The 13,174-nt window shown below is 37.5% G+C and overlaps 1 pseudogene; it reads left to right on the top strand.

Moving 5' to 3' along the window:
- The first annotated feature begins 231 nt into the window (after positions 1-231).
- Positions 232-11,849, top strand: LOC125197948 (annotated as a pseudogene).
- Positions 11,850-13,174: the final 1,325 nt, after the last annotated feature.

The following is a 13,174-nucleotide window of genomic DNA, read 5'->3' as shown; positions in this document are numbered from 1 at the left end:
GGTAAATCACCGTCGTCTTTTTTTTCCTTGTTCAACCTCAAGGAGAAAAGTCGTTTCTGGAGTGAGTCTGTAATCAAAACTGGTATGATGTGTTTCTACAATCTTCAGTTTGTTCGATGCATATTGTTGGTGCCTTAATGTTGCAGTTGCTTATTAATTGCCTTCTCTGTACCTGGCATTCACGGTATACAGGTTTTGATGATTTGGAATCATCTAACCGAGCAAATTTGATCCCTCAACTTCACCAAGGCAGGTACTTATTCTGTTCGCAGTATATCTCTTAGGGGTAGCTAAATTTTACCAAGATTCATTAAGCTTCATTTGTTGATTTCCACAACATCTGTTAGTTGTTTTCTTATGAACAAACACGCGTCTGTCTTGCCTGAATATTGGTAACTCGTTTAATATTTCTTTGCATGTTCATTCATGTAGTTTCCACTTCTCCTTTTGCTGTTTTCTGTTCTTTTAAATTTTAACTAGGTTGCCACTTGCCAAGCTGGGGATACTTCAAACCTTACTGAAACTTCATAATCTTTAAAGATCATATGGACTAAAGACACCAGCATAGGGTTCTTGATTGAATCCTGAAAGTTTTATTGGATATACTTCTTCAAATACTTTCTTTTCTTTAATAGAGCATTATTGTATAAATCATAGTTAAAATAATTTGCATCAGGTTTAGCAGGAGCTGTTTGTAGGACAGTTTTATATGACACGTGCGGGGGTGCCTATGCTCCCTCTAAGCAACTTTTTGGGGTAGTACTTACATTATGTCATAAAGTAAAACATAGATGAACTTTACAGACTAGGTTTCCAATCTACAAGTGATGACCTTTTCTTTTTATTAGATTAATATCCAAGGATGAGTTTGCTGTTAACTTTTAGAAAAGTGACTCCTTGTTCTAGGCAGGTCTCTGAGACTGAAGCATGTGATTCCACATAATGTTCTATCTCAAACTGGAGCATTTGTGTTAGGAATTAGTCTGAAGATCTTAACCACGTGTTTCCTCATGGACCCTCTCTCTCAGACTTTAGTATAGAGTGCTAAACCAGCTTGTCACTGTACTCTGCTATGGTCATTGACTTATTATTGTCTGGTTTTAGTAGCTTGATCTTTAAATGAGGCTAACTGTTGTAAAGTCCTGCCATTTGTTGGTTTTACATCCGGAATAGTAAAAGGAGAATCTTTGAGGATAAAGAAGATTCTTTAGAGGAGGCGTGGTACACAGTTATGGTTTGAATCGCCTGGTGACACTCAAATAAGAAATGTTTTTAAGAACTTTTATGTGTCAGACGTCAGTAGATATTGAGTTTGCATTATCTGATGAATATATTTAGCTGCGATAATTCTATTAGCTAAGAATTACATTGGGTATATGATTGCTTTGCACAATTTATTTCTTTACCTTGGGTACATGAAGTTTTTATGCCATTTACTGCACCTGTTCGGAACTTGAAGTTGTATTTTTCTGGATATTAGGAAATATTGCAAATTATCTCAAGCTTTTGGAAGTTCACTCAATCTACCTTCCCGTGCCTGTGAACTTTGTTTTCATTGGATTTGAAGGCAATGGGAACCAAGGTATCTAGAGATGCACTTTTTACTTTTGCAAATGATCACTTCAATCACCTTGCTGTTTTTGGACAAGGTGTATTTTATTTATGACTATCTCCTATCTCTTGTTTTGCAGATTTTAAGCTAAATCCAGAAGAATTAGAGCGATGGTTCACAAAAATTGATCATATATTTGAACACACTAGAATTCCAAAAATTGGAGAAATTCTTACACCGTTTTACAAGATTAACATTGATCACGAGCAACGTCACCATCTTCCACTAGTCAGTCACATAAATTACAAGTAATGCTCTCACTAATTATTCTATCCTTCATTACTTTTTATATTTTGCCTGATTCATGAACTTTCTTGTAGAATTGTGAATTGATTGTTGTAGTTGATTATTAACATTAATCTTTTTGTCAAATGCACCTGTAGCTTTTCTGTTCATGCCATCCAGATGGGCGAAAAAGTCACATCTATATTTGAACGTGCAATCGATGTCCTTGGGCGCAGGGATAACGTATCCAATACCAGGTATTTAAATGCCATGTGAACTAGGCGAAGACTTGATATATTGTTTAGTACTTTAGTTTAGTTTAGCTGGCCTATGCTCATGTTTGTGGTGCCCGTTTTTTTTCTTCAAAGGGACGATCCTGCAGGTCTTTGGCAAGTTGATATTGATATGATCAGTGTTGTCATCAACAGCCTTGTGGAATATTTAGAACTGGAAGGTGCATATAACATCTTTATTTTGAACCCAAATCATGATGCAAAAAGACCTAAATATGGCTATCGGTAAGTTCCTCGAGCATTTTCTATTACATATGAGGAATGTCAATCGAATTTGAGATAAACCTGGCTATTGTATATCTTCTCTAAATGGCGTTTGTTTTGCTATGGTTTAGAGTACTTTCTTTTCCATGTTTAGGACACCCATGCACCTCTGTTCAGTTGTTTTGACTATGCTTACATACCATTCATTTCAACAATAATAGGATGCATGCAGATCAAAATACATTATTACATTTATCATGTCTTTTGTGAGAGTTTTTTATAAGTTTGGATGCCTTTCCTAGCTAGACCAACCTGAAGACATTGGCTACACCAATATTTGGTTTGGTTAAGTTTCAAATTTCTCAAACTGAGGAATTATTATTGTTTGACGCAGTGCCTTGTAAAACGTTTTAACCAACCCATGATAGCTTACAAGTATTGAAAGTTCTATTCAAAAAAGGATCTCGAGAATTACTTCTAAATTGATGGTGTTTGTTATATGTTGATCATCTTATAAGATACTATGATTAGAGCCTTGTGGCCTTTCAATATAACGTGTATTAGATTACTGCTGGATTTGTAGGAACTATGTTCATGCTTTATTTTATTTTTTCTAGTATTACTATTACCAGCTATAATTTTTGTAATACAAGCATATGCCATGCCAAAATTTAGAAATCCACTTAATATTCAGTTAGCTGCCTATATGATCCAGGTTTGGACTATGTGTAACTAGCATCCACTTTGAACCATGAATTGTCCTGATCTACTTATAAAAGTTATCTGCTCTACTAATCTGATCAATTCAAGTCCGTTGAAAAGATTATGGTTGAGACCATGGAGTCACCATCATATAAGTAAACATTTTGAACTTCTATCCAGTATTATATACTAACCAGCCAGTATAGGGGGGCAATTTCTGATGCACATTGACTGTATACTGTTGCAACCCAATTTGAAAAAGCTTCAACTCAGACACATAAAGAACATAGTTTTTTTCCTAAATAGTTTAACTCAAAACTAGGATAAAAAGATTAAGTTTTGCCTTGGTCTGACAAACTCTTGTAATAACTTTTAGCATTGAAGGAGTGAAAACTCAGTTCTGATCTTTGATCTTACCTAATTATTATGAATACATGGTTGTTTTTTATTATACATGTTTCTGACAAGATGTAGATTCCATATGTTCTGTTATTATGAGAACTATTATGCAAAAGAGACCCGGGGAAAAAAGAAAAGGTTCAGAATGAAATGAAAATAACGGAAGAGAGGAGGAAAAAACCAAAGGATAATGAAATGCAGAAAGAGCAGGAGAAATTTTCAAATAGTTTGCATCATCCATTTGTGTCTGGCAGAAAAGTCTTTGTTTTAAAATTGGCATTGTGTTTATATCTTCATGTTGGTGAGGTCACTGAGTCACTGACTCAGATTTTACACTGCAGGAGGGGTTGTCTGAGTCTGAAATAAACTTTCTTAAGGAGGTATGATTTATAATTTTTGGCCTCTTTTGCATTCCTTATTTGAGAGTTATTCAATACTCCCTCCGTCCCACTTAAGATGGGGCGTTTTCCTTTTTAGTTTGTCCCAACTAAGATGACACATTTCCTTTTTTTGGGGACTTTCTCTCTCCCAAATTTAAAACACCTAACCACTTTTTCCCTCCTATTAAAGTATTCATCTCTCTTTCTCTCTCTATTTTAACACTTACACCCACCTTTTCTCTCTCCAATTAAACACATTAACCAATAACTCCTAAAATCTCATGCCGGCCAAGGAATGTGTCATCTTAGCCGGGACGGAGGGAGTACATACTCAAGAAGTTCCATTTCCGATCTGATTACATTCAATTTTAAATTTTAGGACAGATTTAAGATTCTTCTCAACTAATTGATCAGATTTACCTTGCTGTTCTTTGTAAGAAAAGAGCCATTCTTCACTAGTTTACAGGACCTGATCATTTTCATATTTGAGCCATACATCTTAACTATAAAATCAGCTTTCTTTTTCCCTTTTTGTATAGTGTTCCACTAATCTTTACTGTAATTAATATTGCAGAATAAGACCTTGCAGACAAAGATTCTTCAGTCTGGAAAAAATCCAAAATGTTCTTGGTGTGTAGTACTTGCTCTTTAGTTTGGCAGATGACTGACATATTATCCAGTCACTAATTTATACATTGAATAATCTTGATAGCGCTTGAGAAAATCAAAAGACCTTTGTATGAAAAGCATCCAATGGCAAAGTTTTCCTGGACTGTAATGGAAGAGACTGATACGGTTCGTTATACTTCACCTGTATTCTTATATATCTAATTGTGACATATAAGTTGAAAATTACTGCAGAGCTCTTGTAACTAGTCATAGCACCACTAGTGTGCTATATAACCTCACTAATTTTACATTTTTTTTTTTGGGTTTGGGTTTTTTTCTGTTTCTCATTCTGAAAATTGGTTGGTAACAAATACAAAACATGTCAAGTTTTTATCAACCAAACTATTGTAGATTTCATGATTCTGATGTGTTCTCTGGGTATTTTCAAATGATTATCAGATAGACTGGTATAACAGATGCCTTGACACATTGAACAATGCTGGGTGCTACATCAAGGGAAAGACACAGCTCATGTATACAGGCAAAGTTATGCAGGTATATTTTTTTTGGGAAATGCAACTGAAAATGCTTAAGGGGAAAGCATATGCCAGTTTCATCTTTAAACGGGACTGGCTGTGACGATAGTTTGGAAGCTTTATCACCTTGTGCTTCAAGCTTCTCTCTGGAGTCTTCGGTATGATCTTTCAAAATCTATTCAGTTTTGGAAGGGAAAAAAGAAAATCTGAAGCTTGTTACTAAAAAAATTTAGAGTCTGGAAACTTAGATGGTTTTCATGCTGAATGTCTCACAGATCGTGGATAGGAAACAAAGGTGAAGTCCTCCCCCCCCCTTTTCTCTCTTTTTTCACCCTCGAGATCTTGATTCTTTAAAAGTTGGATCGTTTTATACCAGGTGGGCGTTCATCGACTTGTCTGCTGGACCTTTTTTGGGGGCCTTCGGTTGGTGGGAAGGAGTGCGTACAGAACAAAGCCTGCCAAATGTGGAGAAAACAATTGGTGCAGTTGCAGGTAATAGTCGGTCAGAGGAAGTGAATTATAATTAATCACACTGATTGTATTCAGATAAGCCGCAGATCACTATGTTTCCTTTTCACAATTCCATCGATATCTTTTGCATTATTGGTCGGCCACTGTCACCCTGAGATTATATTTTTAATGTCTATGTCCCTTTTTTTCATATATTTGAATTATGTGCGCCATTTGTCTGTTTCTAATTGTCAATGTATGTTATTCTTACCTCCTGATAATGGTAAACTAATGTACTTGCTGTTTCACCCTTACAATGTTTTAATGATCCAGAGATATCAGAAGATGAAGCTGAAGATCGCTTGCAAAAGGCAATTCAGGAGAAGTTTGCGGTGTTTGGTGAAGTAGGCATTTATTTAAGCTTCTTACAGCATTCAATTACATGATGAGAAATACTCCCTTTGTCCCATTAAAAATGAAATGTTTTCCTTTTTGAATTGTCCCATTAAAAAATGAAATGTTTCCTAAAATGGAAACAACATCATCTCTACTTTTCCTCTTTCGTACTTTACCCTCTCTTCATTAACTCACAAAACAACATTGCATAAAAGTTGTGCCGGAAACCAAATGTTTCATATTTATTGGGATGGAGGGAGTACTATTTAGCCAAAATGACGATACATTGAAAAAAGCAACCTTATTGGTTATGTTATTTGCAGTTAAGATTGTTTTGAAAAATGTATCTCTAATTTTTTCCATTATTTTTTGACATCTCTCTTTGTCTTTGTGGCTGGGTGTACAGTACTTACTAGTTATTACATTTTATTTGAATTCAATGGATCACTTCAGTGTAATAATTCTATAGAAGGGATATAGCAGTTAAGTCCCATGTTCAAATAGTAAAAAATTTGATTCTTTATACGAGTAGAAGAGCAGAACTTAGATTACAGGAGAACCAACATAATGTAGAACAATATTTCTAGAATAAAATCATATGATCAATATCCAAACAGTAAAAAGAACAATCAGAAGAGAGAATTCTCCAGCCCAAGCGGAACAGCGTCCTTTCTGGTCAAAGGTCATATTCTAGACGAGTCCATCTTGTAAGGAGAAAGCCTCCTTTTGTTCTCTTGAGCAAATTTAAGGGCCAGGTCCACAACAGTCGAGGCAGCAGCAAGTCCAACAGTCGAATAAACTGTGTAACAAATTGTTGACCCAGCATGAAAAGCATCCACCAGTGAAGCTGTATTGAGCTTTCAAAGGCTGCATATCTACCTTAGATGATCCCTTATATCGTAAATACTGCATATCTATCTTAGATAGTATTTCATTTAAAGGCTGTTTGACAATGATGAGTTAAATATGCTGCATGAATGAGTACAAGTAACTCCTTCTGAGACTTGATAATATAGTTGGCATACATGAGACCTTTAGTTACTGCTGCTAATGAAAAGTAATTCAACCATCAAAGACATTTCTTTTTGAAAAAGGGCAAAAAAGGCCATCATGTATTCTGACTGGTGGTGGTTGCCAAGTTACTCTAATGTGGACTGTAGCCTGGATGCTCACCTTGAACTGAATGGTAGCAGGAGGCGTTGAGTTACTGAATATGGCTTTTAGGAAAACCTTAATCATTATATGTACTATTAGTCTAGTACGGTTCTTGGATTTCTTGTTTGTCATGACTTTATGATATTGTAACTCTTGACACCAGATTCATGAGGATGCTGATTGCCTGGCTTTATGTTCCATGCATATTTAAAAGTTTATTCTTCGTGGTGTAATGATCGAGCATCTTTAGTTATTAGACATTGTTGCCAGAACTTGTGAATGCGATGTACCACTTTTGCTTGTTCTATTTTAGGGAGAAAGCCTTTGCTGTAGTCCTCAATTTTGTACAGTATTTCTATTCAATGCAAAATGCATATATTTAATTCGTAAGCATCCTCTATTCAATTAGATTTATGAGCTAAATTTCATATGATATGGTGCAGAAAGATCATCATGCCGTTGATATCCTTCTAGCTGAGATAGACATATACGAGCTCTTTGCTTTCAAACATTGCAAGGGAAGAAAGATCAAACTTTCACTTTGTGAAGGTAATAATGGGCTTTCACTTGATGACCTTTTTTCCCCCACTCCCCCTTCTTGTACGTTCTAATTGAACTCCTGCAACATCAATACAGAGCTTGACGAACATGGATGATTTGAAAAATGAGCTCCAGTCTTTTGAGGGTGAGGAATATGATGAAAGTCATAGAAAAAAAGCCATAGACGCATTGAAACGCATGGAGAGCTGGAATTTGTTCAGTGATACTAATGAGGTTTGCTCTTCCATTCCTCCAAATTAGACACGTCTGATATATATTGTTCTTGGTTCACAATAGAGATCCTGACAATTGATGCTATTTCTCTGTTGTCAGTGGACACTAATGTATTATTCTGACCACACTCTGGCCATGCAGGAATTCCAGAACTACACTGTTGCACGTGACACTTTCCTTTCACATCTAGGGGCAACACTCTGGGGTTCGTTGAGGCACATTATTTCTCCCTCCCTTGCAGAGGGTGCATTCCACTATTATGAAAAAATCTCTTTTCAATTGTTTTTGTCACACAAGAGGTAGAGATGTATGGGAAAGAAAACATTCTTTAGAAGTTCTAAAGAAAGTATCTCCAATCTTATATTCACTCTTCCTTTATTTATGCAGAAAGTAAGACATGTTAAGCAGTTACCTGTTGATCTGGAAAGTCTAAAACATAGGCTTTCCTCTCTAGTGTTACCTTCTCAGCAAGTTCACTTCAGCGAACACATGTATGCTTTCTATTCATAACTTCTATATATCATCTTAGGTAATTTAGGATGTTCATCTATATCTAATAGACTAATACGTTCTCCATTATAGTGTGCATTTAGAAGATTTGCATGCATGCAGTTCTTGTGTGTCTACTACATGCGAAAGCCTGTACATTCTGCAGTAGACAAAATGATAGGAAGTTCTAGTACTGCTTCTGACAGCTCCAGGAACACAATTTATGAAACATATTGATAATATGAATTGAGCTTAAATGCCAAACAGGCTTGCCATCTAAAATTAAAAACATGAATTTATCAATAATGAATAACAATTAATCCTTGCTCAAATTATATATATATCTAAATATTAAGAATTTCTGTTGGAATTTGCTGATAGGTCTTCACTTTGCTTCAGCCAGAATGAAAGAAACTAATGTGGAGCCCATAGTGCACTACTTTTTAAGAATAGATTATGATCAACATTCCTTAACTTTTCTTTTGGTTGAGGTTCGTGGAGCATGTAAACAAATTTCAAACTGTTAAGCCATGCTGTTAGACTAGATCACTGGATAACCCCTTACTGACAGTTAATTGAATTTTGTTCTTTGATTAATGGTCTTAACCCAACTTTTGACTTGTTCTTAGGTTACCACTTTCTGAAGATCCTGCTTTGGCAATGGCATTTTCAGTGGCTAGGAGAGCAGCTGCTGTTCCTCTGTTACTTGTGAATGGAACTTTCAGAAAGACAGTTAGTTCATATCTTGATTCTTCTATTCTTCAGCATCAGTTACAGAGGCTACATGGTCATGCTTCCTTGAAAGGTTTTATTTTCTGGTGCTTATAGATTTCATATTTAAATTTTATTTTCCAAATTCATGTGCACAAATACATTTCACTAATCATTTTGTTATGTAGGTTCGCATGCACAAAGCAGGTCTACACTGGAAATCCCCATCTTTTGGTTCATTCACAATGAGGGTTTGTTAGTCGACAAGCATTATCAGGCCAGAGCACTCTCTGACATGGTAATTGTTGTCAATCGAGCCATCATCCTGGGAAAGCCATCTGCAGTGCAATGGACAGTCACTTTTGTGGGACTTGAGGTTAAAACACTTGCTACTATAATGAAAACATTGGACATAGATAATAGCATTAAAATCTATAATTTTTATTTTGTTATAACTACTGATAAATGCTCAAAGTAAAGCACAAAAAGCTAAATTGTTGTCTGTTGCACAGGAAGCCTACAAAAGCTGCTCTGGCTGCTGTCTCTGAACATCTGGCTGGGGTGCTTCCACTTCATCTAGTTTACAGTCAAGCCCATGAAGCTGCAATTGAGGTTATTACCTATTTACTGCTCTTCAACAGTTAAGCTCAGTTGTTATGGTCCTAGCATGTAGTAAATATTTCTGCTTCTGTGATTTACATGAGTAGGAAAGGAGAGATAATGATTTGAAACGTGATGGAAAGATTTTTCTACAAATAGATATAATAATAGTAATATTAACCTATTGGATCCTTAACATCCTATACATGTTTTATTAAATCAATGTTTATTTGTGCTTTCACCAAGTTCCAATCTGTATCCCATCATATATCTGTTAATTACCTCGTGCCAAGAAAGCTTTGTCTTATATATATTTATATGCACACTAGTGCCTTAAATTGCTTTGTGGAATTGCTTTGTGCGTTGACTTTAATATATTTAAGACTCGGATTCTATGGTCAATGGCATCCTATAATCATGGCGAGCTTCAGGTGCAATCCCAGCTAAAAGTTCACATATGTATTTGATTAACCTATGTTCTCGATGGAGCTATATATCTGCTCTGGCCTAGACAAGTTCGTTAACCTAATCTGTGACTATTGCCTGTTAAGTGGAAAGCCCTGTTGCACTTAATCATTCTCCAATTTGTTAATGAACAGTGAAATGTAGTGCTTCATTGCTCAAATACCTTCTTATGCTGCATAATTTTCCAGTTTGATAACTGAAGCTCAGTTATATATAAGTATTTGGGACGTGTATCAGAAGTAACTTTGGAACAAGAGCAGTAAGTTGTGGATTCATTTGCATTTGCTTGGAAGTTTAGTTGCTCCAGGTTTTACTAGACTATGAGGGCATTAATATTATAGTCCTATCCAATTAAAATTGAAGCATGTCTTGTCATTTATTCCCTTACTTTTATGTTATTCTCACATCAATTAGGTACATGCACAACTGCACATTGATTTAGTTTTCCTCTACCTTCCCTTTTAGCTGAATCTAGTGGTTGCTATGTTGGGCCATGTACCAGTTATGTCTGTTATGTTCCTATTTTTCTTGATTCTTTTTTTGTTCAGGTTCGTGTTGAGTCGGTGTTTTATAACTTCTAGTGTGGGAATTAGAGATATAATAGACATCTATACTTCCAATAATGTTCTGAATCATACTGTGATGTGCGACAGGACTGGACATGGTCAGTGGGTTGTAACCCATTTTCTGTTACCTCCGGAGATGGGCATATTTCCCAGTTCCAGTCTGATACCATTGCTAGGAGCTATATACTCACAACTCTTGAGGAGTCAATACAACTTGTGAATTCAGCAATCAATCTTCTTTTGATGGAGCGTACATGTATCCTTTCTTTGTGGTATCTTGGTCTTGGTATTAGCTACATTCATCAAACAACAAACAAACTCAAGAATCTGTCCCTCAGTCCCTGAGTACCTATGTGATTCCTAGATACAAAATATACTATAATAAAAGAACCTAAATTTGAATTAAATATCTCATTCAGGCCCTTCAGGACCATAGTTTTGCACTTCATACTTAATGCCACGAAATCTGTGGTTTAGTAGTGAAAGTTTGTCACTTTCAATTGTACCTTGAATCTTTGATTGTTGACACTAAATGAGAAACAGCAGAACACACTTTCAAGCTCTTCCTATCCCAGGAGCGTGAGTTGCTGAACAAGTATAATTATGTCATCAGTCTGTGGAGAAGAGTAAGTGACAGCTGAAATCGCATATATAATGCTTAGCCCTGATTAGATTTTTCATCATTATTTTGAATTTCTTTTTGGTTTCTCCTTCAGATTTCGACTGTAACTGGGGAACTACGTTATGCGGATGCCCTGAGACTGCTTCACACTCTAGAGGATGCAACAAAAGGGTTAGCATATAATTTACTTCTTGAATTTCAGTTATTATTTCTGGTTAAATTAGCACAGTTCTGATTTTTATTTGTCCATGGCTTCAAAATAAGGATGACAATCTCGGCATTATAAGTTTACGTATGCTGTTTTCCACAGATTTGCTGATTACACAAATGCGACTGTTGCAAGTCTCCATCCAATTCACTGCACCAGGCAGAGGAAAGTGGAAGTCGAGTTTGACATGACTACAATTCCTGCCTTTGGGGTTGTTGGCCTTGTACTGTGGTTTGTATTAAAGCCGAGGAGACCAAAGCCGAAGATCAACTGAGACGGAATCGTTCTGCAACGATACATAGGGTTGATTTCCATTTGAGGATGTCTTGTTATAGATGCTGAGAAACCAAGGGTAGGCGTAGACAATTGTCAAAAGAACGAGCTTTAGTATCTCAAATTTTAAATATTGTACAAGCATTTTTTCTAAACAATATTTTGAAGAGCTGTAAACCATTGAGGCGTTTAGTCGACTATAGTGTTTGTGTTGAACTCAAGCTTTTATTTAGGATTGATTAAAGGCTCACGAGTTAAAGTGACTTTCCATGAAACGCTCTCATTTTTGTAAAAGTATTTTAGAGCATCTCCAATGCCGGCTAGTCGATTCGCTGTCCTAGCCGTCGGCTACCGAACCATTGGCAGCGGGCCGAATCGCGAAAAGCGCGAAGGCCGGCCGATTGCGTGGCGCTCGGCCGATGCGCTGACTGCATTGATGCGTCATTGGCTAGCGCCCAATTTTGATTTTTTTAACCTATATAAACGTGATTTTAGTTTCATTTTCATTTGTACCACTTGTTTTAATGAGTTCTCTTTCTAACTTTCTCGTACAAGAGCATCATCGAGCAATGAGTAACGCGGGTGGTAGCAAGTGGTGGTAGTGGGGGGTGCGAGGAGTACGAACGGAGGATGAACGAGACTATGGAGGCCTACATGAACCGCGAGATGGAGCGGTACATGCGTAGGTGGAACAAGACAGGGGATACCTCGCCCTCCACGGGTTGTCCACCGCCGTGCGCTGATTGATCGGATCACGTAGCCGCACATTAGCGGCCGTATGACGACTACTTTTCGAGAACCCGCGGTTTCCGCAAACATGTTAAGGCGGCGTTTTGAATGCCAGGAGTTGTTTATGCGTATCGTTGACGCTTTTGGAGCGCCGATATCCGTGTTCCGCCAAGCACGATGCGGTTGGCGTACCCGACCACACCCCTATTCAAAAGTGCACGGCGGCAATCGTGCATGGCTTTACGGAGGCGCGCGTACATGTGGGATGAGTCCTCCACATCGAGGAGTCGACGGCCCGAATGTCCGAAGTATTTCGTGAGGGCATGATAAACATTTTCTGTGAGCAGCACTTCAAGCCCTACTCCCCAAGATTGTCGCATTTGATGCGATGCACGGAGCAGCATGGGTTCCCAGAGTTAGGCAACATAGATTGTATGCATTGGGAGTGGAAGAACCGTCCGACGTTTCGGAAGAGGGCCTACACGACCGGCTACAAGTCAAAGAATCCCACGATGATCCTCGAGGCCGTAGCCGATAACGTGTGGATCGGCATGCATATTTTGGGTATCAGGTCGAACAACGACCTCAACATCCTCTCAACTCGTCACCCCTATTCACGGGAAATGTCGGGCATCGTTCCAGCCTGTCTCATTTGTGGCCAACGCAACGGCATGATATGGGCTACTACTTGCGGATGGGATATACCTAGGTGGCTGTCTTTGTGAAGACGATCGGGCACGCAAGTGATGAAAGGAAGGCCTACTGCGGAAAAGGGG

Source organism: Salvia hispanica, unplaced genomic scaffold (assembly GCF_023119035.1).
Source record: "Salvia hispanica cultivar TCC Black 2014 unplaced genomic scaffold, UniMelb_Shisp_WGS_1.0 HiC_scaffold_1114, whole genome shotgun sequence".
Lineage (NCBI taxonomy): Eukaryota > Viridiplantae > Streptophyta > Magnoliopsida > Lamiales > Lamiaceae > Salvia > Salvia hispanica.
This window is presented reverse-complemented; position numbering and strand designations above follow the sequence as displayed.